The sequence below is a fragment of the Prionailurus viverrinus genome, chromosome B3 (assembly GCF_022837055.1).
Source record: "Prionailurus viverrinus isolate Anna chromosome B3, UM_Priviv_1.0, whole genome shotgun sequence".
In the NCBI taxonomy this organism is placed as follows: domain Eukaryota; kingdom Metazoa; phylum Chordata; class Mammalia; order Carnivora; family Felidae; genus Prionailurus; species Prionailurus viverrinus.
This window is the reverse complement of record NC_062566.1, coordinates 135678181-135704168: the sequence shown is the minus strand read 5'-3', so window position 1 is coordinate 135704168 and position 25988 is coordinate 135678181. Positions and strand designations below refer to the sequence as shown.

The 25988-nt window shown below is 47.3% G+C and overlaps 1 long non-coding RNA gene across 1 annotated transcript; it reads left to right on the top strand.

Moving 5' to 3' along the window:
* Window positions 1–1501: 1501 nt before the first annotated feature.
* On the top strand, window positions 1502–4333 carry LOC125168988 (uncharacterized). The gene is made up of 2 exons (XR_007153378.1): window positions 1502–1636; window positions 3987–4333. It is a non-coding gene; the product is annotated as an uncharacterized LOC125168988 (long non-coding RNA).
* Window positions 4334–25988: the final 21655 nt, after the last annotated feature.

Sequence of the window (25988 nt, the reverse complement as noted above, 5' to 3'; positions counted from 1 at the left end):
ATGCTACTGGCATCTAGTGGGGAGAGACCAGGCGTGCTGCGACATCTTACAGTGTAACACAGGACACCCCCAACGGATACACAAAAAAAAGACTCAGCCCCCGATGTCAACGGAGCCAAGGTTGACAATCCCTGCTGTAAGTGAACCCATTTGTACATTTCCCAGTTGGCTGGGGTTTTTGTAAATTCCAAGAGCATCTGAAGACTCACATAGCGAGATTCGATCCCTGGTCTGGTTGACACGGGTCCGCTGGTGTGTGCGATCTGAAAATCAAACCCCAAATACAGTTGGGAATCCTGAAGATATTCACGGGGTGCCTGCTATGGGCCCGGGACCGTCCCAGCCGGAAAGGCAGTAAACAGACTGCAGGAACAAGGAGGGCACACCTCAGTGTGAGAAGAGAGAGATCTGGTTCCGTGGTGACAAACATCCACCAGCTTGCCGTGGGCAATACCATCCACTCAGCCTGAGTCACGCTGCCCTCGTGGAGAGATGGCTGGAAATTAATCCGCCCTGTTAAGGCCTAATCTCCGTGGGCTCAGCTCCCATCCGGGCCCTTACCCGATCACGGGGATCCCCCATCACTGAGAGGCCCGATCAGTGCAGCCCTTCTGTGTACAGGACGGGGGGGAGGGGGGGGGGGAGTCACACAGTGTGACTCCTTTGTAGGCGCAGATCCTGGTCCGACAAGAAGCAGGCGCAGTGCCCCCGGGAGAGCCCTGAGCAGGAGGGGTCCCGCTGAAGTTCTGGATGGTGCCAACCCGTGTGGGCAAGTCTGACTTGAGACCTGGCAGAGCTCTCGCCCTCAGGAGCCAGCGTGACACAGGGATCATTCCAGGCTCTGTCCCTCCCCGCCCTGGGGTGGGGTACTCGCCCACATTCCCACAGTGTATGGAGGCCCCAGGCGGCAGGTGAGAGCTCGGAGGTTCAGCCCACCCCTCTCCCTGGGCTGGCTGGATGCCCCTGGGCCTCAGGGTGGGGGGCTGGGCAGCTGCAGGCCACACAGCCTGCCTGGGTCACTGCAAGGAACTAACAGCAGCCAGGCCTCCCCCTGCCTGGGGGTGACTGCAGGAGGCACAGACAGCTCGCCAAGCGCTTGATGCAGGACAAGTGTTTACGGGGCTGTGTCTGACGTTGGGCCCCTGCCAGCTCCTAGAACATGGCAGTGAACAAAACAGACATCTCTCCTGCCCTCACGCACCTTACAGTCTGAGGTCCTTGAGCCACCGAGACAAGCCCAGGATCCCACGAAGTATCAGACTTGCCAGGCAATCCGAGAGGCTTCAAGGAGGAAGTGGCCCGTGAACCGAGGATCGATAAGGGCGGTTAAGCCCTTCACACCCGGCAGGACATTAAGGGGCCCTGACGCAGGGCCCGCACTGCGTGCGTCGCAGTCGCAAGACCCGGAGGGTCAGGCCACGCCTCGTGCTGCCCCACCTCTCTGGCCTCAGCAGCCGCATCTGTGACGCGGAGATGAAAGCACTTCCGGCCTCTGGGGCAGTCTAGCCACCTGCTTCTGCCTCTGCAGCCCCACGTGTACGGCGCAACTTCCCCACTTCCAGGGCCACCTAAGCCGCGCATGGCAGCCAGCCGTGTCCCATCGCCCAACCCGAAGTCCCAAAAGCGCGGACCGGAGGTGAGGACAATGACTCCCCGCCCCGAGGAAGGTGACAGACAGTGCGGGAGGCCAGCTGGGGACCCTGCGCTGCGAGCTCCGCCCGGCCAGTCAGGCCTCCGGGCGCCTGGGACGCGGGGTCGTCCGCTGAAAACGGGCCGGCGACAAGTGTACCCGAGGAGCGGACGACGGCCTGGTGCCTTCCTGGGTTTTCCTGCAGCCTGAGGGCTCTGGCGCGGAGAGGACGCTGGTGTGCGGCGCGGGATCCGGGCTTGCTGGCCGGCCTGGCTCGGCTCCCTGCCCTCCACCCACGCCCGCCTCGCCCTGCGGCCTTGCCACGTGGGCGGGTGAGCCTCCCCGCGAGTTTTCCCAGGACCCGGAGGGCCCAGGGAGGACAAAGAACGGAGGCCTGCGACCAGGCGAAAGGCGTCTGCCTCCAGGCGCATCGTCGGTGCCTCGCGGATGTCCGCGCACAGACAGGTCTACCTGCCCTTAGTGACACCAAGATCTTAAGGAATCCACCCAGCTGACACCCCCGCCCCGTAAGCAGCTCACACACACACACACACACACACACACCTGGGCCCTCGGGCATGGGTCACCAAACCGGTCTGTGCACTCAGCCCGCTGCCTGTTTGCATAGATAAAGTTTTACTGAAACAGTCGTCGTCCTCCACGGCTGCTTTCGAGCTGCCGTTACAAAGTGGAGTCGTTGTGCAAAGGGGTCGTCCGGCCTGCAGAGCCCCAAATATTTATGAGCCGGCCTCTTGCAGGGAAAGTCGGCCAAGCTCTCCCCTACAGGGCGTCAGATGTCCTTCTTCTTCTTCTTCTTCTTCTTCTTCTTCTTCTTCTTTTTCATTTACTCTTGAATTTATTCATTCAATGAGCGGTTACTGGTCTTCTTCCCGGCAGACCGTGCGGGATTTGAGAGCCGGGAGGGTCTTTGCATCATCCTCCCTGCCAAACACAGTGCCTGACACCTGATGTGTCCTTCAGGAAATGCTTGTGGGATGGATGGATGGATGGATGGACGAACGCGGTCCACGCGTCAGGGAATAAAGGCCTGGTCTCTGCCATCAGGGAACGCACAGTCTGGTGGGAGAGACCCGCGTGGGAGCAAATCATTAAAATAAAACCTGGCGAGGGTCACGATCGACGCGAACCGAGTTTCCGGAGGCGGGGGCTCCCGACGGAGGGGGTGCCCGCTGAAGGAGGCCGATGCCGTCCAACCCGGTCTCGAGGGACAGTAAGAGCTGGAGTTTCTCATTCTAGAATCCATGGGCTCCTGAACCAGAGAGCAAAGAGATCAAAGCCAAGAGGCGCCGGCGCGTTCACAGAGTCGTGAGAGGGGAAGTGAATTTCTTCCTCCACCGGCATTTCATGTGCCCCTTGGAGGGCGCCGGCCCCGCGCCAGGCACGGGGCCTGTCATGGGGGGGGGGGGGGGGGGGGGGGCACACCAGCCCCTCTTTCTCCACGCAGAGAAGGAGGATGGCCCCGCCTCCTGGGTTTTGTACGAGGGTTCAACTAGCCGAGGCCTGTGATACACTTGGCACGCGCGCGTACTCAGAGGGAGTCAGCTGAACATAAGATCCGTGTTTTTCAAGTTCACGGCTGCAGCGTGCCTGTCCCCATTCGAGCCCCCCGCGCTGGGAAACCTGTCGCCTCCCAGGGCCCTCCTCCCCTTGGCCAGTGAGGTGTAAACAGGGTCACCAAAGGCACTGCGCCTGGCGGATTAGCTTTTCGGGGCACCTGCTGATCGCCCTCCACGCGCAGCCGAAAAAGAAACCCTGAAGCGACGCAGCCTGAACCCCTCTTAACTGACGGCAGCCCCGTCCTGCGCAGGCCCCTCCGCCAATAAGCTGGCCTTTCGGCCCCCGGAAAGACCTTCCTTTCGTACCTCCGGCGGCCTTTCTTTGCCAAAGGGAAGCCTAGTGACGCCAGTTGCGCTCCGCGGGAAGAAAATCGCACCCACCCACCGCAGCAGCTGAGGCGGGAGCTCCGATTTTCATGAACAGCTACCCAGGATAGCAATTTCTGAAGCTCTCCTGCCGTCTCTCGCCTCTGGGCCCTCCCTCCCTTCGCGCTCTCCGCTTTCCCCTTACTCATTCCTTTCTCCTCCCGCCCCTTCCTTCCTCCTCTTCTCAGCACAAAAGTGGAGGGGGGAGAAAAAAAGGTTACCGAGTGGCGCCCACTGCAATTGCCATGCATATCTGGCGCCATATATCTTGTCAAAAGCATCAGCAATGCGCGTGCAATCGGAAGAAAGCGAAGCTCGAGCCCCAGGAGACTGTGCCTCCCCCCCCCCCCCACTCATTCATTCGTTCTTCCACTTAAATCTCGCCGTCTTTCTTTTTTTAACCTCTCCTGCAGGTCTTTCTCTAGAGGACAAGCACGCACCAGCACACGCCTCACTTCCCCCCTTCTGTCATTTAAAGTATGAAGCAGCCAGCAGAGAGAAGTCTCTTTTCAGCGAGTTCTCGCTACAGCGCTTTCTGCCTCGGTGACCGAAGGGGATTTCGAAGGAAGTCAAGGCACTGATGAAAATGAACGAACATTTATGACCGGCCATCTGTTCTGTCAATTAAACCCTCCCCAAACCAAGTTATTTGTTCTTACGTAACTAACCTGCAGGGGCGAAAGAGACGCATGCACAAGGTGTCTACCGTAAACACGTTTATATGCTTAAAAAATAAAAATGAAGACCCACGCTGCCCTGATCCACGGTCTGGAGATAATTAAACTAGCATGGGGGGGGGGGGGGGGGGAGGGGGAAGCTTTGAACACAAAACGGGATTGAGGCTTCAAAGAACAAAGGTTCCTATCAGACGCCTTTTTCTTCTAATGGTCCTTGTGCGTAAAAATAAAGTCCAAACACTATAATTTCACTCACAGAAAAGTTACAAATACTGTAGGTATCTTTAGAAACAGCTGCAAAAGTGGTTTCACTTCTGACAAGATTGGCGTTAATTACCAGCAAGGACTTCAGTATAATACTATTTAAATCATTTTAAATTATCCCTCTCAAAAATTAATTTTTCATCAAAGATTACACACAAAAAAAATCATGATATCATCTCTGCAGCTGTGATTTAGTAATAATTTCATCTATTATTACCAATGTCAGTTGGATAAAAGAAAAAAATGGCACCCCACCGGGCCGATTCCAGCACAGGCCATATATAGAAATTTTTAACTATCACTTATAATCGCTTTGATGAGCTTAAACCTCCTCTCAATTAACACCCTAAATGACACCGAGACATCTTAATGGGGGATGTAAGTAAGAGAAAAGACTTTAATCAAAGAATAAAGAAAAAAGTGCCACGAAGGAGGACGACTCTTTCCACACCTCTTCATGTCTGACCAAGTGGCACCCTGTATCGTATCTCGAACCTCTTGTCATTCCAGGATCTAGAGCAAAACTAGGCAGCGGTCGAAAGACACATGGCAGGTTGCTGTGCTCTCTCTGTGAAAATAAAGACTGTTCGAGGGTCCCCAGTCTAACAGCTGGACAAGGGGAAGGGAACTTCGCAACGTTATCACTTGAACAAGCATAATAAAGGAGAGGCTAGAAAAAGAACACATTGTTCCCTGAAGATCATCTTGTGGGGCATCCCAGGGTAGCAGTTTGGGGGATCCAAGTCACCCTCGTGCGGGTACCCCAACTCACTCTCAGCAGGATCAGAGGAAAAGATGGGTCCCTCCAGACACATTTGAGTTATGCAAACTCACACAGCCATGGGGATGTTACAGAAGGACATTTCTCAGGCCATTATTTTTTATCGCGAAGCTGCTGTGCCTGGCCTGTGGGAGAATTGAAAATAAAATGAAATAAAACAAAATCCAAATGAAAACTGACCAGCCTGCTTTCCTCTTCTTAAATCATGTTTGCGGTAGCCATGGTGATTTTTGTTTCCAATTAAGACGTCCTAATGAACATGTGTTCGTGCCCATGCTTTACTCCCAAGGAACAAACTGGGCAATTAATGGCCCTGCAGGAGCCCTGATCTCTCGAGCCACAAATGCATATTGGGTCAAAAAAAAAAAAAAGAAAAGAAAAGAAAAGAAAAAAAGCAACAGTTGGCGAAATCTTGAAGATAACATTTGTAAAATTAGGTGGAAGAAACATGATTTTCAGATGTGACTTACCTCTTTCTACCCCTAAGCCACCTTACCCCTCACAGACGAAAAGAACACTTTTCGTTGCCTGCCTTCTGCCACAGTCAGGAAGAAAAAACACGTAAGCAGAAGCCACGTTTTCACCAACAAAAGCGGTGACATCTGACCTGTGGACATTAAGGCCCAACATCTGCACTGTGTCCAGGGCAACTGTGTAGCGGGAGCCACGCTCTACATCGAAACTTCACAAATAACCTTTCATGACAGGCATTATCATCCTGGATTCGAAGATCAGAGAGAGAAGAAACATTTCCTGAAGGTTACGTAGCCAGAAAATAGAGAAGCCAAGATTGCGACCTGGGCTTCAGCATGGTGGGCAAATCAGAGAGAACCAAGATCAGTATCTTTCCTCAGAATAAGAAGTATTTGGGTTGTTTTCACCTTTCTCTGATTAACTAAACACTTTTTGTAACTTTTCTAGTTTTTTCTAGAACTTTTCTAGTGTTCTCTAACTAACACTTTTTCTAACCCCCTTCCTCATTCCACCTCAGCAAATGTGTTAGTATTATGCTACAATATGTAGACTTTAAATGTGTTTTTATTATGTAGTGGGTTATCTTTTTACCTGATTCTTTTTGGATATTGTTTTAAATACACACACACACACACACACACACACACACACGCCTTCACAAATGTACCCACATGCACACACACAAGATAAAGTGTAGTAAGTTATGCACTCACTCCTATTTTCCGTATTCCTCAAAGCACCCTCCTACTGATGTCCTTCTTCCAAAAATGTTTTCAAAGAAGGTGTGTTTGGGTAGTAAGCCTTCTGAGGCTATATTTGCCCAGATTTTTTTAAGCATTTATTTTATTTTTGAGAGAGAGAGAGAGAGCAAGCACAAGCGGGGGAGGGACAGAGAGAGAGGCAGACAGAATCTGAAGCAGGCTCCAAGCTCCAAGCTGTCAGCATACAGCTTGAGACGGGACTTGAACTCACGAACTGTGAGATCATGACCTGACCAAAGTCAGATGCTTAACCAACTGAGCCAGCCAGGTGCTCCAATTGCCCGATTTCAAAAGATACTTCAGCTGGGTATAAAATTATAGATTTAAAGTTATTTTCGCTCAACATTTCAAAATTATTCTCTACTGTCTTCTTGATTCAATGTTGTTACTGAGATATAAGACTTTAATCTGAATGCTGTTTCTATATAAATGATCTTTCTGGGAGCTTGTTACTTTTTTAGTTTTCTTTGACATTCTTAAATATAATTATATTAAGTATGATTTGTCTTTTTTATATTCTACTTGACATTCCATATGAACTTTGAATATGAATCTTTTTCTTGGGGCACCTGGGTGGCTCAGCTGGTTGGGTGGCTGTCTACAGCTCAGGTCATGATCTCACAGTCTGTGAGTCCGAGCCCTGCGTCGGGCCCTGTACTGACAGCTCAGAGCCTGCAGCCTGCTTCTGATTCTGTGTCTCCCTCTCTCTGCCCCTTCCCTGCTTGCTCTCTGTCTCTCTCTCCAAAATAATAAACATTAAAAAAACATTTTTTAAACATGAACCTTTTTCTTTCTTTTATTCTGTCGTTATTGTTTTTCAAATATTTCCTCTTGTCACTTTATTTTGTCTTTCTTTCTATGATCGCCTGTAATGTTTACATTGAATTGTGTGCTCCTGGTCTTCACTTTTTTTAGCTTTTCTTTGATACATTTTAGCTCTTTATCCCTGCTTGCTTCTTTCTCAGGAATGTCTTCAACCTGATCTAGCTCACTAATTTCTTCTTAAACTACATTCATTGTGCTTTTTATTCCACCTCCTGCATTCTTTATGTCCAATATTATATATTTTATCCCCTAGTATTTCCATTTGATTCTGCTTTGTAACTGCTTGTTTCTGCTTCATGCTCCCAGCATCCTTGAGTGTTAGGGTTAGAGTTTCCTTTATCATGACTGTGCTCTTCATACACTCCCAGGATAAAGAGCCCCAATATCAAATTCGGGGCTTGGTCGCGCCATTTGTTTCATAACCCCAAAGCTGGAGAGTAGCTTTCTGTCCTTGTCTCCAGGCATGGCTCTTCCCAAAGAAGTTTTCTTGCTCCTCCCTCCTTTGAGGCTACGGAAGGAAATAAAGATGGAAACACTCAGCAGCCAGGCTTTTGACCAGCACTGGTGATACCTGAATCCTAAGCTTTTCCTGAGGGGTGATATTTCCTCACTGACCACATACCCCACTGGTTGGACTTTGCTATTTTTATGCCTCAAAGAGGTCATATGGTTATCAGAGATACATCAGGGGTAATGTGAAAGAAAGATAAAATATGCAAACTTTCCCCTTTAATATCCATCCTACTAAAAATGACGCTCAGGCCCCTTTGGTCACAATAATTGGCTTTGGTCTCCCCAGAAATCTCTTGCAATATGTATATTACTCGTTCAGATCCATTCCCAATGTCCTTAATTTTATGGCCTCTCTTGTGTTGCTTTCATGGGACGGGGCCAGCATCCCATGCTAAGCATATGACCAGACCACCAGGAACAAGACAAAAGCTTAGGATTTTCAAAGGTAGCAGGTGCAAGGAAGAATTGTCCATGCAAAAAGAACATGAGCAAAATCGCTGGGCACAAACCATGTCAGGACTGGAATACACCACAAGTTTCCTGGTTTTGTTGTTTGTTTAAATGAATCTGTAGGGCAACAGGATCCACTGACAAGTTGAAGAATTAGGGACAAAAGACGTATGGAACTAAGAATGGGGTGAATGAGCAATTTTTTAAAGTAGAGTCAGTTTTTGATAAGCAATACCTCAGGTTCATGTCACTTAATGATAAATAACTTCTACGTAACCTCGCTGTTTGAACTGTTACATTAGAGAGTTGGAACGGGCCTATCCAGCACTCACATAACTGAGATCAGTGCTGAACTTAGCCCGCTTTGACTCTTTCTTATTTAATCTTTATTTTGAGTCTCCTGTCCCTGGAGCTAGGTCTTTCTCTGTGTCCACAGATGGCTGGTCTCTGGGTGGCTGCCACTCTGAAGGAGGGAGGGTAGATCTGATTGGAATACCCCGTGAGTTAACCCAGTCACTGCGTTCATTTCACCGTGTCCTTGTGCAGCTGGTGCTTCATCACCAACTACTGGAAAAAGCCTTTTCTTTATCTTAGCCCCTAGCCTGCCCATGACTGAGACTCTAGGAGACATTACCACTTGGAGAAGAGAATCTTTTACAGTATCAGCAAACATACCAACCAGTAGCTATGCACTGAGTTCCGTGGGACCTTCTACAGATTCTGTCTCATTTCATCATCACAGAACCCCAGAAAAGTGGTATTATTATCCACTTTCTACGCATGAGAAAATAGAGGCCCAGAGAGTCAAGAGACAGACCCAAGTTCACCCAGAAATGTAGGGCAAAGACATAACATTAATTCAAGTCTTCAGATTGTAGGTCCAAAACCAGGTTCCTTCTACGCCATATCTGAGAAGTGGAAGAAGAGGATCAGCTCCCATGCATGCCTTCAAATCAGGTTTCTTACGTTTTTAGTATATTCCAGTAAACCTAGGTCCTAGGTTTACTCTGAAATCACAGACACCCTAGCCTCTCAGGAAAAACAGGTGAGGGTTACTGTTATGAAACCAAGTCCCTGAAATGAACATGCGCTTTGCATAGCATGATATTTGGAATTCAAAAGGAAGAAGAAAAAACATGGGCATTTGCAGAGAGAAAGTCAGGAGTCTGATTTAGAGTTTGAGGTCAGGGAAGCTGAGACAAAGAGAGTGGGTATTTGTTAGGCAGCTGTCTGACCTCAGCACCTTGCACAGTCACACCCTGTCCTCATGCCTCAATCCCTATATTTCCACCTGTGCCTTTGTCTGTTGGCAGGACTTTCTTCAGTAACTAATGGTCTATATTTATATGCTACTTGTTCTTTGTGAATGAAAATGACTTTGGCACTGACACTAGAGAAAGCCAAGGAATGTTCTTTTTTTCACCAAATGGCACCAATTTCTTATGAGTACAAGGAACTCTGGACTGAGTCAGAAGACGTGGTTCAAGGCCTGTCTTCATCTTTCATTTCCAAGACCCTATTTCCCCCCACATTGCCGGCTAGCTGTGACTAGGGCATGGGCACTGGAATAAGGTAGACTGGGTTTCTAGACCCAGAGCTGGTCAGTAACAAGTGTAGGAACATGTCTTAATCTCTCTGAGCTTCATTCTTCACATTGCATGATGGTCGCACCAATTGTACATGAAGGACCTCACAAGTCTACGTACCCCAACTGGCACAGGGCAGAATTTTAACAACTATTTGTCTCTGTCCTTCCAACAACAGACAATCAACTCTGCAGGGATTTCATCGTGGCTGGCCTTATGGGAACCAACCCCGTAGTCCCTTCCCTAATCACGCAGTTCTCCTTGGGATCCAGACCTCCGTACAAAACCAGAGCAAGAAGGCTGTGTCGGAGGCCTCAAGGCCCAGAGTCGGTCCAGTCCAGAGTTACCCACGTGGGCACAGATGTTCCAGAGTCCAGTCTGCCTCCAGCCTGGAAGAGGCTCGTGAGAGCAGGCAGATGCGTGCCAGGGCTTTGCTCCAAGTAGCTGGAGCGCTCTTAACATTATCAGCGCAATCGTTGGGAGACTAAAGTGGCCCGCGGTGCACGTGCCCAGAACACCCCATTCAATTCTAAAATGAAGGGCTCTTAAAACTGTGAAGTACTGAATTTGGAAAAGATGGAGGATTTGGGCACACGCAGTGCAGAACAATTTAATATTATGGGAGCTCTTCAACTATTTTTTTTCATATATATAAGCACTTCATTTTGGAAGTAACTCAAATAATGTTCTATTACTATATTGAACACAGGACTGACTTGAAAATGCAATCACCCACCATTAAAAAATAAAGCCCCCAAACTGGGAGGAGATATGAAGAAAAGACAACACTCGATTCTTCCATACACCTGGAATGTCTTCACTTTTCCGCTCCATTGCTCCAAACGTCGTGCGTGTTTCACCCCAAGTTTAAATGCCGCCTCCCTGACGCCATGTGATTCCGATTTTCTGACCTGCACTGAGTGCCTACTGCCAGACAGCCAGTTTCTCATTTGTTAGGTCATTTGATTCTTAGAATAACTGTGTAAGATAAGTGGTCCTTATCCCCACTGGACCCCAGAGGGAGCAGGAACTCAGAGACGCTAAGCTGGCCACAGAATTTCCAAGAACGTCAGAGGAGACGTGAGCTGCTCTAGTACTCATTCAAGACAGGGAGAATGGGCTTGTGCTGGATGAACCAAAGAAGGGTAGACTTTGCCCACCATGGAAGACTTTAACCAATCAAGAACATGACTGCTTTTGGAGATAGGGCCCTTAAAGAGGTGATTAAGGTAAAAAGAAGTCATATGGGCGGCCTGAATCCAATAGGACTGATAGCCTTAGAAGAAGAGGAGATTTGTACACACATAAACAGACACCAGGGCAGTGTTCGCACCAAGGGAAGACCATGTGTGGACACAGCAACAAGGCAGCCATCACCAAGCCAAGGAGATGGCCCTCAGGAACCAACTCTACCAACAACTTGATCTCGAACTTCAAGCCTCGAGAACCATGAGGAAAAGAAGAATGCCTACTCTTTAAGCCACGCAGTCTGTGATATTCTGTTAGGGCAACCCTAAGATACTAATGCAATGCCCTGCTCTTTTCCCACAAGGCCACTTCGCTCCCGGACGCCTGGTTGCCCCTGAAATACGAACGTGCATTGCACCGGCTTTTCCTGGCAAGGTGGCCTCACGGAGGAAGGGCTCCTCTCCAGCCTTCTCCGGGTCGGCGCCCTGTTTGGGAGGGCTTTATTGCAATTTCCTCAGCATGACTTAATTGTTTATTGGCATTGCAGCACAGGATTTCAGTGTCAGCTCAATAATGCACATCTTGGGAACAAATCTGGCCTGATCTACAGAGGTGGCCAGGAGAGGGGCTGATCTTACTTGCAAGAACCTTCTTATTCCCGGTATCGCATGTCCTGGCGGGGCCTCCTCAGGAATATGAAAAATAGATCAAGAGATTTATGACTTTGGAGTCAGGGGAGAGAAGGAGACTTAGAAAACATTGAAGATTCCATTTATACATAGTTTAAAATGTTAGTAAATATTTAACAGAAACATCGAGCAATAAACTCAAATTATTGCCAAGTGCAGGGAGGAAGTAAAGGTAATTTATCAACGAAGAGGGAGGAATGGATACTGTATTTTACCGGGACACACATAGTCAGACATACTAATGGGGATTGTGTCAGTTAAGTGTTGACATGTACCGAATCATGGCCCAGTCTAAATGCCTCAGTCATGGCAGGGAGTTAAAAAAGAGAATATTTGAGAATAATGTGAATTAAAAAGGCAAGTTAGTTTAAATTTCTGTTTGGTAGGCCCCCAGGCCTACAAGTCCAATGGGAATACAGTCTAGCTAGAGGCTTGATGAATGGCCTTAATGAAGTTGGACAGCCTGGAATACACGCATAAAATGATTTTAAATATTGATACGATGTCATTGTGTGTCTGAAGATATTGAAATGTTCATTCTCCAAGCAAGACAGGTTCCATCTAATTTATTAAAGGTGGAAATGATTATTTACATTTGAAAATGGAATGTGTGCCCAGATAGAAGCCGGGGCAATAAAATAATTATTGCATTCAGGGAAACAGATACAGTTCATCTTCCGGAAGGAGAAAAATCAAAATAGGTCCTCATGCAAATGTCTTGGAGTTTGGGGCAGCGGTGAAGAAGACAATGGTAATTTCCTTTAGGTTAGCGTTTTTAGGTCCATGCGGGATGGGATGAAAACAGATCTTCCGAGAGCAATTAATGACGTGTGATCGGCTTATCTGGAAGAAAAGGCATGATGGAAAGGCATCCAGTGTGCGATGGGGGCCGCCCCACTTTCCCCCGATGTGTCTATTAGGACATTTCTGTGACACTGCCTGGCGTCTGTAACCTGCTCTGTTGCTCGCTGATGGGAGGAAGAGGGATGGCGTGATAGTGGAAAGCCGAGCTCTGTTGTGATATGAGAGTTTCCACGGAGAATGCCTCCGGGCAGCTGTCTGCCTCGTGTGTTCGACATTAGGGCGGTATAGCAAGCCGGAGTCGAAGTGTATTAAAGCGAGCAGGCAGTGCAGAGTCAGCTGGAGGTTCCAAAGTGCTAACTAGGCCGATGAGCCAAGGGCGGACCCAGGTATAAAAATAAAATCACCCGCAAGCCTGCTTCGTTTCCTGCGTGTGCATCTTGGCTTGGAGAGAGCGACTCACTCTCCCGGATTTTCTTAGGAATCTCTCATCGCTTCACTATGGCTGCATGTGTAAGACAGGCAGGCCACCCCGCCGCTCCCAAAGCCTCCCTCATCACCATCCCCAGCGGCACTCCCAAACTCAGCCGGACACACCAGTAGAGGGCCACAGTCAGGGTCAACGGACAGAGTCCGGGCAAGTCACTCACCCATCCATTCAATGCATCCATCCACTCAACGCTCGAATGAGCGTCCGCTAAGATCTCGGCATACCTGTGTGATCTTGGGCAAGTTACCTGAGTTCTCTGCGTCCCAGTTTCCTCATCTATAATGCAGGGGGATGACACCGCATCATAAGGGTCTTGTAAGGATTCAAGAAGCTAATGTATTTAAAACTCTTAGGACAGTGGTTGGCAAAGGGTAGGGGCTTAATACATGTTGGTGTTATCGTTGTTTCTTTTTTAAAAATGTTTATTTTAGAGAGAGAGAGAGAGAGAGAGAGAGACAGCGTGTGAGCGGGGGAGGGGCAGAGAGAGAGAGGGGGAGACACAGAATTCGAAGCAGGCTCCGAGCTGTCAGCACAGAACCTGATGTGAGGCTCGAACCCATGAACCGTGAGATCATGACCTGAGCCGAAGTCAGACGCTTAACTGACTGAGCCACCCAGGTGTCCTATTTTTGAGAGAGAGAGAGAGAGAGAGAGAGAGAGAGAAAGAGAGAATGAACAGGGGATAGGCAGAGAGAGACAGGGGGACAGAGGATCTGAAGCAGGCTTTGCTCAGACACCGGCAAGCCCATTGAGGGACTCAAACCCACCAACCATGAGATCGTGACCTGAGCCAAACCCGACCTGAAGTTGGAAGCTCAACCAACTGAGCCACCCAGGTGCCCTGCCCCTTTTCTTGTCTATTAGTGTATTGAAGACGGAAGTAGATAGATAACAAAAAGATAGGGGTCCTGCACTCAAGGAGCTCAAAGTCTTGTAAAGAAAAAAAAATGCATTCAGTGTGTTGATCGCTGTTATCCTTACTTGAGCATCAGGTTTGGTTCCAGAGCTCTGCCTCTGCCATGGCATTTGACTTTGTCAGTCTCCTCTGGGCTAAGAATGAGGGTCTCCTACACAAAGAGATGCAGCCCCGCAGAGGTCCTACGATGAAGCCGTAACAAATGGCACTTCCTTCCTTTCTGTGCCTCATTAAGTTGAGAAGCCAGGAGAGAGGGTGTGAGTTGCCCAAGGTCCAGGCTATGATGGGACAGAGCTGGCTGGGGGTGTCCCTGCTGCACACACGACTCCCACACTGTGCTGCTTCCTTCAGGTCCTGGAACTTGGGGGTCATTGGTGAGCATTTTGAGGGACCAGGAAAAGGCATAGTCAGTGACGGATTCTCATCCAGAGCAGAGCTCTGGAGACTCTATGTTTTCCCCAGTGCGGTCGGGGTAGGCACTCTGGTAGAATCGACTTTTCATCACCCTGGCAAGAATAATTGGACGGGGCTTCCTACAATGAGTAGGACTTCCTACTCACGGTCTTACGTGCAAGGGACGAACTCACTTTCACCACCTGTGTGGTGGTCAGAAGGCAACGTCCTTCTTGACTCTAGAGCTGTCTTGACCTAGATGTAGAGGTCACAGAGGCAAATCGCATCGATGGCAACCGCTTCTCCTTCTGGCGGTGGCCAAGGCCAGCCTCTCACCTCTTGACTCTAACTAGCTTCGAACAAAACTATTCCAAAAGCAGCTCACTGCAGTATCAGAAAAGTATCACAGTAAAGAGTACAGTAGATTCATAATAATAATTGCAAAATAAATGATTATATCACTGATGGGGTAGGCTTTCCATACATTAACTCATTTAACCCTCACCTAGGCATGACTACACACACACACACACACACACACACACACAGAATTATCCATTTATAGATGAGGAAACTGAGCCCCATGTGCATCTGAGATCACTCAGTTTTGCCACGGCAGAGATGAGATTTAAATCATTCTTTCTGAATCTAGAGAGAGCCCAAGGAACTCCACTTTCTACGATCCTGAGCTTTTGGACACGAGCCCCAAGCCTGCCACCAAGTGAAGGGATATCTTAGGTGTCATCCCCACTCAGTTCCTCAGTTCCCCCTGATATACAATTAGGGAGTAGGTCTGACTGTCAGACTCGCAAAGTGCCTGACTGTGTGGCTGTGTAATGGGCACATGCTAGGAACGGGACACCAAAGTCAAATGGTTGGGAAGCTGACCTCAAAAGCCAGATGGTACGGAGCCACCAGCCCTGTATCTTTAGACAAGGTGTTGCCCGTCTCGAAGCCTTGCCACTGCATCCGGACAACGGACATACAAGATTGCCTGTTTCACCCTTTCCATGTAGTTGCGTGAGGAACAAATGAGACGGCACCTAATGCTTTACAGCAATGCTGAGAGCAATGAGCTCTCAGTGAAGAGGATACTCTTATAGTTAGCAGAGTTATTACAACCAGTTGCTCGAAAATGTTTCCAGAATGATCATTAGATGCAAGGAGAGCCTCCACTTGAAGTGACGGCTTCCTGGAATAATTCAGCTTGTCCATCCCTCTCAAAATAACAAATAAGAGCATTTTGCACTTACTTTTATTATTTCTACAATAATTACCTCCAATGTTCACGTGTTCATTGTGGGATTTATAGTGTTGTGCTACGTGGTATCGCACCAAGTACTTCTATTCAAGCAAAGAACTCAACATCTCAGACGAGCCACAGAAAATTCTTTTCTGGCACGTTTTCGGTTTTTGCGCTTCAGATCCACAAACAACGTGGGCTACTAGTGATTCTTCCAAAAGTCAAAAGAACAAAAATAACAGAATTAAAAAATAAATACTAAATAAAGAAGGACTAGAAGGATAAGGATAAGAAAAACATGTTGAGGAACCCCGGGCCGTACTGTCTTGAGTAGCCGGGGTGCGCACAGAAAGCTGACACTTCCCCAAGCAGAGAACTCATCCCTGAGGAGGAGAGAAGGAGAGAGAGAAAGAACAACACCCTGGAAGGCTTTGGCCACAGTTGGCGGTGGAGCTCTTGTCCACCTGCTACCACTTATTGGCCATGCTTAAATACATATGGAAGATCCAACCTGGTTCTTGAATCAGGAAGCAATTCTTCAAATGGCTCCTTCCTTCCATCATCATCCACTGAGAATCTGTTTCATGCCACACGATGTCCTCGGGGTCACTGAGATAAGATAAGGACCAGCTCCGCTAGTTGCTCACATAAGAAAGATACAGGGGAAAGAGTGCCTCTGCCTCAACTGGCCTCGCACAGTTCCTAAGATCTCTAATCTTCCCCACTAGGTGAAAAGTGGAGTTAATGATATCTGTCTTCTAAGACTGTTGAGAGGTCAGTAGAAACCCATATGCAAGGATCTTTGAACCTAACAGATGTGCAAAACAGTTTATTCTTTTTCCTATTCTCCTTGCATTACTTTTGACATTTAAAGCACTCATCACGTCTTCTCTCGTATTCTCATTTAATGGATTCCTTTCTTGTAGTTTCGACTCAGTGGACTTTTGGGGATCATGTGGTACCCATTAGAGCTGCGTACCAGATATATCCAGCTGTCTACATCCCCAGAACGTTGCAGGACTGCCGTTCCTACCCTCCCTGACGTGGAGGGGAGCTGAGTGACGAATTCCAGCCCATAGCACAAATGGGAGTTACGTGTTTCCCTTTCGATTGCTGGTGCCGAGACCTCCAAAACTCTTTCCCGTGAAACCACCGATTTGAGAAACTGATTACCCCCTCAACCCAGAACCCACAGTGAGAACATATGGTGCCACCCCATGTAGAGAGAACTTGAAGAAAGCCTTTGGTTTTATAAGTCAGTTGGATTTAGGGGGTATTTGTTACAACACCGTGACCTGGCACATCCTGACTGATACAGGCCACAAAACACCAGTCATCAGGTCACAGAGTCTGGATAAGGCCTTGTGCAATATTGCAATAAAGGGCACCTACCTGGAAGGTGAGAAAACTGTAACATACCTAGTCAGAACTTCAGAATTTAGAACATGCGTCTAATAAACTGGCAGATGCTGACATGTTGACTTTAAGTAAGGAAAATTCAAACCTGAGAGAAAGATAATCCTACTGTGTTCTAGGCACCATGCTGAGTGTCAGGGACACAGTGAGGAAAAAGATATAATCTTTAGGGAGGAAAACCAAATGGAACCAAAGTCAAAATGGCAGAATAATCCCTGGGAACATGCAAGGCAATAGAGAAAACTGTATCTGGGGCTTAGAAAGACAAAATGCATGTCAACACAGACTGGCTGTCACTGCCCTGCTTTGAGTAAGCAGATAATTATCTCAACCAAGGAGCAGTTTGCTGAGGGGCTGTGATGACAGTATTCTCTTTAAGGCATCAGATCGACACCACCCACCAGTCCATCGGAAGGGCGTGTTTTCAAATTACGTTCCCAGTACTAGGGCAGGTGTTGGGTAGGGATCATATGCTCTCAGTCTGACACTCCAGTTACCAAAGGCTTGAGCACGCTAATTTCCATCAGTATCATTTACAGAGAAAGCACTCACAGGTACACTCACCCAGGCCTCGTGACGAAAGCCATCAGCTCTCTGGTCTCTGGAGCCAGAAACCCTGGTTCAAATCTCTTACACACCATGTGACTTTGAGCTAGTTAATTGACCTTTACATGTCACAGTTTCCTTAAGCCAAAAAAATAAAAAACAAATGAGCAGGAGGCAACGAGAATTTTAATAAGTAAAGGCACGGGAGATGCTTAGACAATGTAATCCATGTCGGAAGCACTCAAGAGAGGTTAGCTGCTGGTATTGTTGTTATTATTACTGTAACGATCATCACCATCATCCTCACCTTCAGCAGGTAAATTGTAAGATGTGGACAGCCTGGAAGGGGTCAGGGAGACCAGGATAAGAACTGTTGACTGTGGCCGCAGTGACTATACAAGTGAAGGTACCCACGGGCAGAAGGAAACCCACGTTCCCTGGCCTCCTGGCCACTGTGTGCAACCGACAGGGCTCACTGCCCATGGGCTGCTGACTTCCCACACCGGGACATCAAGCTTCATAATTCTGAGGCAGCTCAGGAACGAGGGTTTCATTATCTCCCAACCAACCTCTTCATTTCCCCAAGCTCACCCAATCCTAATTAGCCCAAGGAGAGTCATCTGGATAAGTTGAATATCAAGCTCATCAAGAAGCTCTCGCTCTGATTGTAGGCTCTAAGAGGCAGCCATTACAGCTCAATTTCCCCTCAGGAACTTCATTGATTATATAAGGTAACTGATGAAATGGCAAGAGATGGGAGGTTGTTTGGGATGCTCTGTTCTCTTTCCTCTCTCTATTTACGTGATTGCAAGTAAATGAAAGAAAAACTACCTGCGATACCTCAGACATACCCTAGCAATCTTTCCAGGTGATGTGTTAAAGGCTACGATGCTGCCATTGGAAACCAAGAAGCCTCACAGTTGGGTGAGAGACCAGTGAGGATTTCTGGAGAGGAAGCTGTAAGCCTGAGGATTCTGTGCACACCCCTCCAATTTGTAAATTGCCAAAGAATCAAAAGTTTACAGAGAAAAGTTGGAAACTTTCCCCATCGACTTACCTTACACACCATTTGCCTATTGACATCAAAAAAAGCAGTTCTATTGATCACTTCCTACTGATTTGACTGGAGGATTTACACTCAGTACAAACCATTGATTGTAATGGCAATTTCTACTGACTTAAAGAGGTGTTGGGTCCTGATTGGGATCCCACCAGATGAACAGGTATCCATTTTCAATCACCTAAAAATCAATGCTCACTTGCCACTCCAAGAAGTTCCATCTAATCACTTGATGACACGTTCCAAACTTTCCAAGAAGCCTCTCAAAACCATGGTGATAATAAAAGGCAAGGTTGGTATTTCCTCCTCTCATGGTAATTCCTTGGCTTGGGCTGTTCTTCTACTTTGTCCCCTAGAGAACTACTAATTCCTCAGGCCCAGTTTCCGGAAGCCAAGGCAACGTTGGATCTTTTAGAAAACAGGAGCCAGAAGAGACCAGAGCATCATCTAGGCCCGCTGGACCACGAGTTCCACCAAATGGCTCTGATTCCATGTAATCATCCAATGGCAGTCCCTCTTTTCCTTCCCTACCTGCCATATGCCTGGTGATGTTCTAAGACCAAGGATGCACCTGTAAACCCAACTGCGAAGAAGTACGGGCTTATATACATTCTAGAAGTATGGGTTATATTCACAGGGAGGCAGACAACAAAAAGGTAAGCAAATAAAGGACAAAGGTGATTCAAAATGGTGGTTACGTGTAACAGAATAATAAAATAACAGGGTGGGCCAACGGAAGCGTGTGGCCCTATTTTAGGGTGGGGCACAGGGAAGCGGAAATTCTGCTGACCTTGCCAAACCCATGCTTACCCAATCTCTCCTCCGGCCACCTCTGTCCCGTGACCCAACCGCTTTGTGCTGAAGAATGACAAAGATATGTGGAGACCAGGTAAAAAACAAGATAAATGAGAAAGGAACCTGGTGGCTGAGACAAGCAGATCAGGCTAAGAAGAAAGGAATTAGGAGCTATCCTCTGAGCTACCCTTGGTTTGAGATTCCATGCTGCCTTCCTTTTCGACATGGGCATATTTGAATTGACAACGTCCCTTTTTTCTCTTATTCTATATCCAAGTGTTTTGTAATTGCCGTTTTTCTCTCTGATACAAAATGTTTTCTTTCTTATTTATAATTAAATGTTTTTAACATGCATTCGTTTTTGAGAGAGAGAGAGAGAGAGAGAGAGAGAGAGAGACAGAGCATAAGTGAAGTAGGGACAGAGAGACACACACACACACACAGAATCTGAAGCAGGCTCCAGGCTCCGAGCTGTCCGCACAGAGCCCGACACAGGGCTCGAACTCACGGACCACGAGATCATGACCGGAGCCGAAGTCGGACGCTTAACCGACTGAGCCACCCAGGCACCTCTTTCTTTCTTATTACGAAAGATAACCTTCACCAAGACAAAGAATTTAGTAGGCCCCAAAAGGCCCACCGTGATTGATAGGAATACCATATAAAGTGACTTAAGAGACAGAAGTCTTCACTCTTGCTGCTTTAGAGTCAAGTACTTTCAAAGGCACTGAACTCAGAGTTAAGAGGTGCTACTTTTAGCCCCAACTATACATCAAACAGTACAGTATGGAGGGGAAAGGAAAGAAAAAAGGGGGGGGGAGAAACATGAATTCTGGCTTTGGACAAATCTGGATTCAAATCCTGGCATCTTCCCTTATGAGCGGCATTGTGGCATTGGACACTCTATCTCTTAGGCCTTTAATAGTCTTATCTGCCCAAGCAGGTCATTATGAAGGTTAGGGATAATGCATGAACGTGCCTGGCATAAAAGAGAGCCTTCCTGAGTAGAAGTTAATATTTGGTGGGGGCCCAGTGAGTCAACTTTTTAATTCACGAACTAATGTTTAACGAGTACCTTTGGGATTGCAGGCTCTATGGGGGCTTCTAAGGGAATGGGGTGAGTTTATTTGATCCAAAAGTTTCCTCCTGAGTAGGAGAGGTGGCGTCTATATAATGATCACTATACAGGAGGAAGTGCCAGCGGCCGCAAGACGAAGGCGATAAAATGGGCGGAAAGCATACTGGAGATACTCTCCGCTTGGTGTCACAGAAGCTCTGAGACACCGGGTGTGGGCCTCTACGGCAGAGAAGGATTGGAAGACGGAAGAGGGAAAGCAGCCTCGGGAACAGGGACGCCTCCTTGCAGGAGAAGCTGCAAGTTGAGAGAGGTCCAGTGAAGGAGAAAGCGGGACCACAAGGCTAAAAGAGCCTGTAGGGCTCACACCGCAGAGGGCTCCCGGTGCAGTTACGGAGCTTGGGGCTCTGCCACCATGGAAAGCCGGCTTCCTGCAAGTCACTGCAATTCAGGACCACCTTTCAGCTGCTGTCTTCGAGCTTCAGTGTCCTAGCCTCTAAAAGAGGAGTAAGACCAGATCTAATCTCATAGGCTGGAGTTGAAGATTTAATAAGACCCAGGACGGTGCCCGCCATACTGTAACAAGTGCCCATTAACGTGGGGCATGGGCCGCGCGCCCTGGTGAGCCTCGAAGAATGTAAGCGCTGAGCTGGTGGTTAGCATGTCCCCACCACGAGCCTGGCAGAGAACAGCGGCGACGCCGGAGAAAGCAACACTCAGTGAGGAGGAGACACATTCCAGCGGTCGTCGCTGGAGCACCTGGTTCCAACCCTACCTGACGCCGGAGAACTCAAAACTTGGCCGTTGTCGGGGCCACGACGTCGTCTTTTGCCGAGGCCAGTTGATTTCTTGTTGCTGGCTGCTGAAAGTCAAAAACAACACAGAAATACAGTCGCTTTTCTCACGGTGGATCTGGAGTCCAGCTTCCCCGCAAATGAACTGAACAGCGATGGAGGTGAACGCTGAAAAATCCGAGCGAACGTGAGAGATTTGGGAGGCAAAGCTGCATCATGACTTCTGCGGGCCTGAAGCATTTTTGCCTTTCTGTGCTTCCCCGTCTAGAAAAGTATCTTCAAAACTATGTCGGATAACGGGGGGGGGGGGGGGGGGGGGGATATACAGATGAATGCCCTCCAGGCTGGATTCATTATTGTACGTTCATTATTATTATATTTGTCCTCTGATTGTCAAGGCAACTGAAAACAAAACACGTCTGTGGGCCCCTCCACGTGCCATGTGCCCCCTGCACTGTACCCACTCTGCTTACCAGGAAAATCGGCCCTGTCAGGGCCGGTCTCAAGGACTGGGTTAGTGGGAGCCCATCCACCGAGCTCATCACTTACTGCTACAACCTATTTGCACGGTCAGTCTTCCCTCGTGAGGGGGAGCATCGTCGTTTCGTACCCAAGGAGTAGTCGTCAAACCTCAATTGTACAACCCGCTGCACGCCTGAGTTCTATGCCCAATTCTGTGGCTACTAAGTGACAGGGTTCTCGGCCCTGGCGAGACCCCTTCGGTTTCAAAGCCTCATCGTTTTAAAAAAAAAAAGGGGTGGAGCTAAATGATCCTCAACACCTCTCTCCAGTGCGAAAGGCGTAAATATTACCATTCATCCATTTTCATCTTATACATCCAGCCCTGTGTGTACTCAACCCCTCCTCCCCCCACACACACACACACGAACACACTTGTCTGTTCCTTCCTCAAAAATTTGCAAACGACCAGAAAATGAACTAAATGCAAGAAAAGACAGAAAGAAGAAAAATGTCGGTGGCTTGATCTGGAAAGAGTAAGATTAACACCTCGTTTATCGTATGTGGATTGTAATTCCCCCGGGCAAGCAAGCTATCTGCAATTTCCAAAGTGCCTTCTAAATAATCAGTAGTCAAGAAATGCCACGTAATCATGACCTCCAATGCGGTTACTGAGGGTCACTCTGAAATTGGACGTCGGAACCTCTCCTCTTAAAGAGCCACAGGTCCCTGGTTAAACACTGAAATTGATGTGCCCAGGTTACCATGGAAGCCCGCCCCCCGTACATTACCATTATTATTATTTTGTGTTTCCCTAATACTTTCATTGAAAGATAATCATGTTATGAATATTAACTTTTATAGGCTGCATTTGTAACTGCTTATGTGTAAAGAAGCAGCACTTTCTGAAATCAAAATGACACTAATAATTTAGTCAATTTGCTTTTTCCCATCTCCGTGTTTACAGTCGTGTTATTTTGTTACTGCACACTCTGAATTTTGATATAGTCATCCCGGTAATAAGCCTTTTTTTGTTCTTCAAATTTAAAGACACGTGTGTCGCATAGAACGGAGTTGGTTTAAATTCATTCATTCATTCATTCAGTATTTACTGAATGCCTACTAGGTGCCAGATCTCGTGTAGGTGTAAGGGACGATGCCACCTTCTCAGAGCAGAGATATGAGGGAGGAAGAGAGGCTTAGAAGCCACAAATGAGAAATGAGGCGATGTATGTAGCAATAGGGATATGCAGAGGGCATTTTCAGTGCTCCAAGTGGGGACACCTGATCAATTTTGGAGCTTGGGGAGCATTTTCTGAAGTTTAAAGCTCAAGGAAAGGGGAGCTGGGAAAGAAAAAAAAACAATGAAAGTATATATGATCTATCTGGTGTTTATCAAAATGCAGAGAATCTGTATGCCCATTAGGATGACCACTATGAAAGAGAGAAAGAGAGGAGAGGAAGGAAGGAAGGAAGGAAGGAAGGAGAGAAAAGAAGGGAGGGGGGAGAGAGGGAGGGAGGGGAGAGAGAGGGAGGGAGGGGGGGAGAGAGGGAGGGAGGGGGGAGAGAGGAATGGAAGAGGGAGAGAGGGAGGGAGGGGGGAGGGAGAAAGGAAGGAAAGAAGGAGGGAAGGAAGGAAGGAAGGAAGGAAGGAAGGAAGGAAGGGAGGGAAGAGGGAGAGAGGGAGGGAGGAGGGAGGAAGGAAGGAAGGAAGGAAGGAAGGAAGGAAGGAAAGAAGGGAAGGAAGGAAAGAGGGAAAGTGGAGAGAGGAAGGGAAAATACCAACTGTTGTCGAGGATGTGGAAAAATTGGAACGCTTATGCATTGCTGGCGGAAATGTAAATTAGTGCAGCAGGGACTCATATTTGCATACCCATGTTCACAATAGCGCTATTGATGATAGTCAAAATGTGGAAGCAACACAAGGTCCATTGATGAAAGAATGGGTAACCAAATCTGGTCTATCTAAACAATGGAATATTATTCAGCCTTAAAAAGGAAGGAAATGTTGACACATTCTACAAGAGGGTTGAACCTTGAAGACATTGTGCTAAGTGAAATGAGCCAGTCACAGGAGGGCAAAGACTCCATGTTTCTATCTACAGTAGGTATCTAGAGTAGTCAAATTCATAGAGACAGAAAGTACAATGGAGGTTGCCAAGGGGTGGGGGAGGGGGAATGGGGACTTAGTGTTTAATGGGTATGGAGTTTCTGACTGGGGAAGATGAAAACATTCCAGAGGTGGATGACAGTGATGAATGAATGCACTTAATGCTTCTTAACTGTACACCTAAAAATGGTAAATTTTATGCTATGGGTACGTAACTAGAATTTCTTAAAAGGTGCAGAGAACCCCGCCACCCCTCTCTCCAAATCTGCGTTGCATTAGGTTGGGGATCCAAGGACGGTCCGACTCCCACCCATTTTCTAAAATGCCATCATCCCAGGAGCTGCTGCTGTTTGTATGTCAGCTTTATTTGTAAATACAATTAAAAAAACAAGCACAAAACACCATCATCCAAGGGGTAAATGTTCTTGGGCTCTGAAACTCAGTGCTGTCATTCCCATTAACAGTAATGAGAGTCCCATGGTTAAATCTCCGTGCATCATGCTCAAAATTTACCCCCTAGAGTTTGCAGATGGAAAAAAAAAGAAAGAAAGATTATCTTATGCACAAACAGAAAACAGAAAATAAAGCCAGAAATGGCATTCTGACCACGGAGATGCCACGGGACGATTAGCAGGCAATCTGGTGCGGATTGTTTCAGAAAGAATCCTAAAGAGGGCATATGGCAGGAAGACTGTGTCTAATCCCGGTCTCCAGATCCACTGTATGTTTCAGAGCAATCAGGATTACTGGTGGCCCATGGTGAGGAGTCGAAATTGTGACTCTGACATTAAAACTTATTTTTTAACATAAATGTCCTCTTGAGATGGATGAAAACAAAAATAGACCTAAATCTTGTGCCTCCAAAAGTTCCGAAGTTTTGGTTTCGAGTGAATTTCTATGGAGGCTTTTAAGATTCTTGGTGCATTCTCATAATTAAAGACTTCAAGGTTTTAATTCCCTCTTCACTTTGAATCTCCCCTAGAGCCTTTGTCATGTTCTATGTTGTTAGGAAACGTAATCAAATTAACACACAAGTAAACGGAACTATTGGAAGTCAGTTTCTCTCTTCTCATTTTCTCAACCTCTCTCAATGTGTCATTCTCCTCCTCATCTCTATGTATCTCTTGATTTCTATCTCTATTTCTCTCTCTCTCTCTCTCTCTCTCTCTCTCTCTGCCTCTTTATCTCTCTTTGTCTTCTTCTAATCTCTGTCTCTTGATTATCTTTTTTTTCTGTCTCCCTCTCTGTGTTGCTCCGTCTCTCTGTCTCTCTGTCTCTCTCTCCATTTATCTTTGTATCTCATCTCCATGGCATCTCAAGGGCTCTGGTTCCTACTCTTCTCTACACTGCATTGCTCTCAAGCTTCGACCTGCATATGACACACCAGCTTCCTTCATCTTCTTGTCAGCATTTAAGTGGATAAAAATGGCTTCCATTCAATATGGCCCCTATTTCCAATGCCACTGATTCCTGACTATATACATTTCCATGACTTCCTCGAACACTCTAAAAAGAGACCCCAGTGGACTACTGCCTTACCAATGGATCAGATGCTGTCCAGCCAAGTTCTCACCCTTTCTTGAACAAGTTTTGGAGGATTGAAGGGAAGAAAGGACTTATATGGCCTGCTACCCTCACTGCAGAACCTGAGAGCTGGAACAATTCTCTGAGAAGGGCTATGGAAGCAAACCAACCAACCAGTCAACCAAAATGTCTAGCCTTGTGCTAGAACCTGAGTTCACAAAGAGTGGTCTGTGGTCAAGATGCTGTCAAGGTGTCTACAGGGTCAAAATTATTTCTATAGTAATTATAAGACACTATTTGTCTCTTTTTACTCTATTGGCATGTGTACTGATGGTGCAAACACTATGCAGGGTAAAAACTGCAGGTGCCTTAGCATGAACCAAGGCAGTGGCAACAAACTCTTTTCACAGCCATTGGATTCTTTACCACCACACAAGTGAAACAACAACAAAATGTTTTTAGAGGCAAATTTCCCTTAAGACTATCCCTCATGGATCAGAAGAGATAATTAATTTTATTGTATCTTGACTCTTATGGGCACTTCTTTTAGATATTCTGTGTAAAAAAAAAAAAAGGATATACACA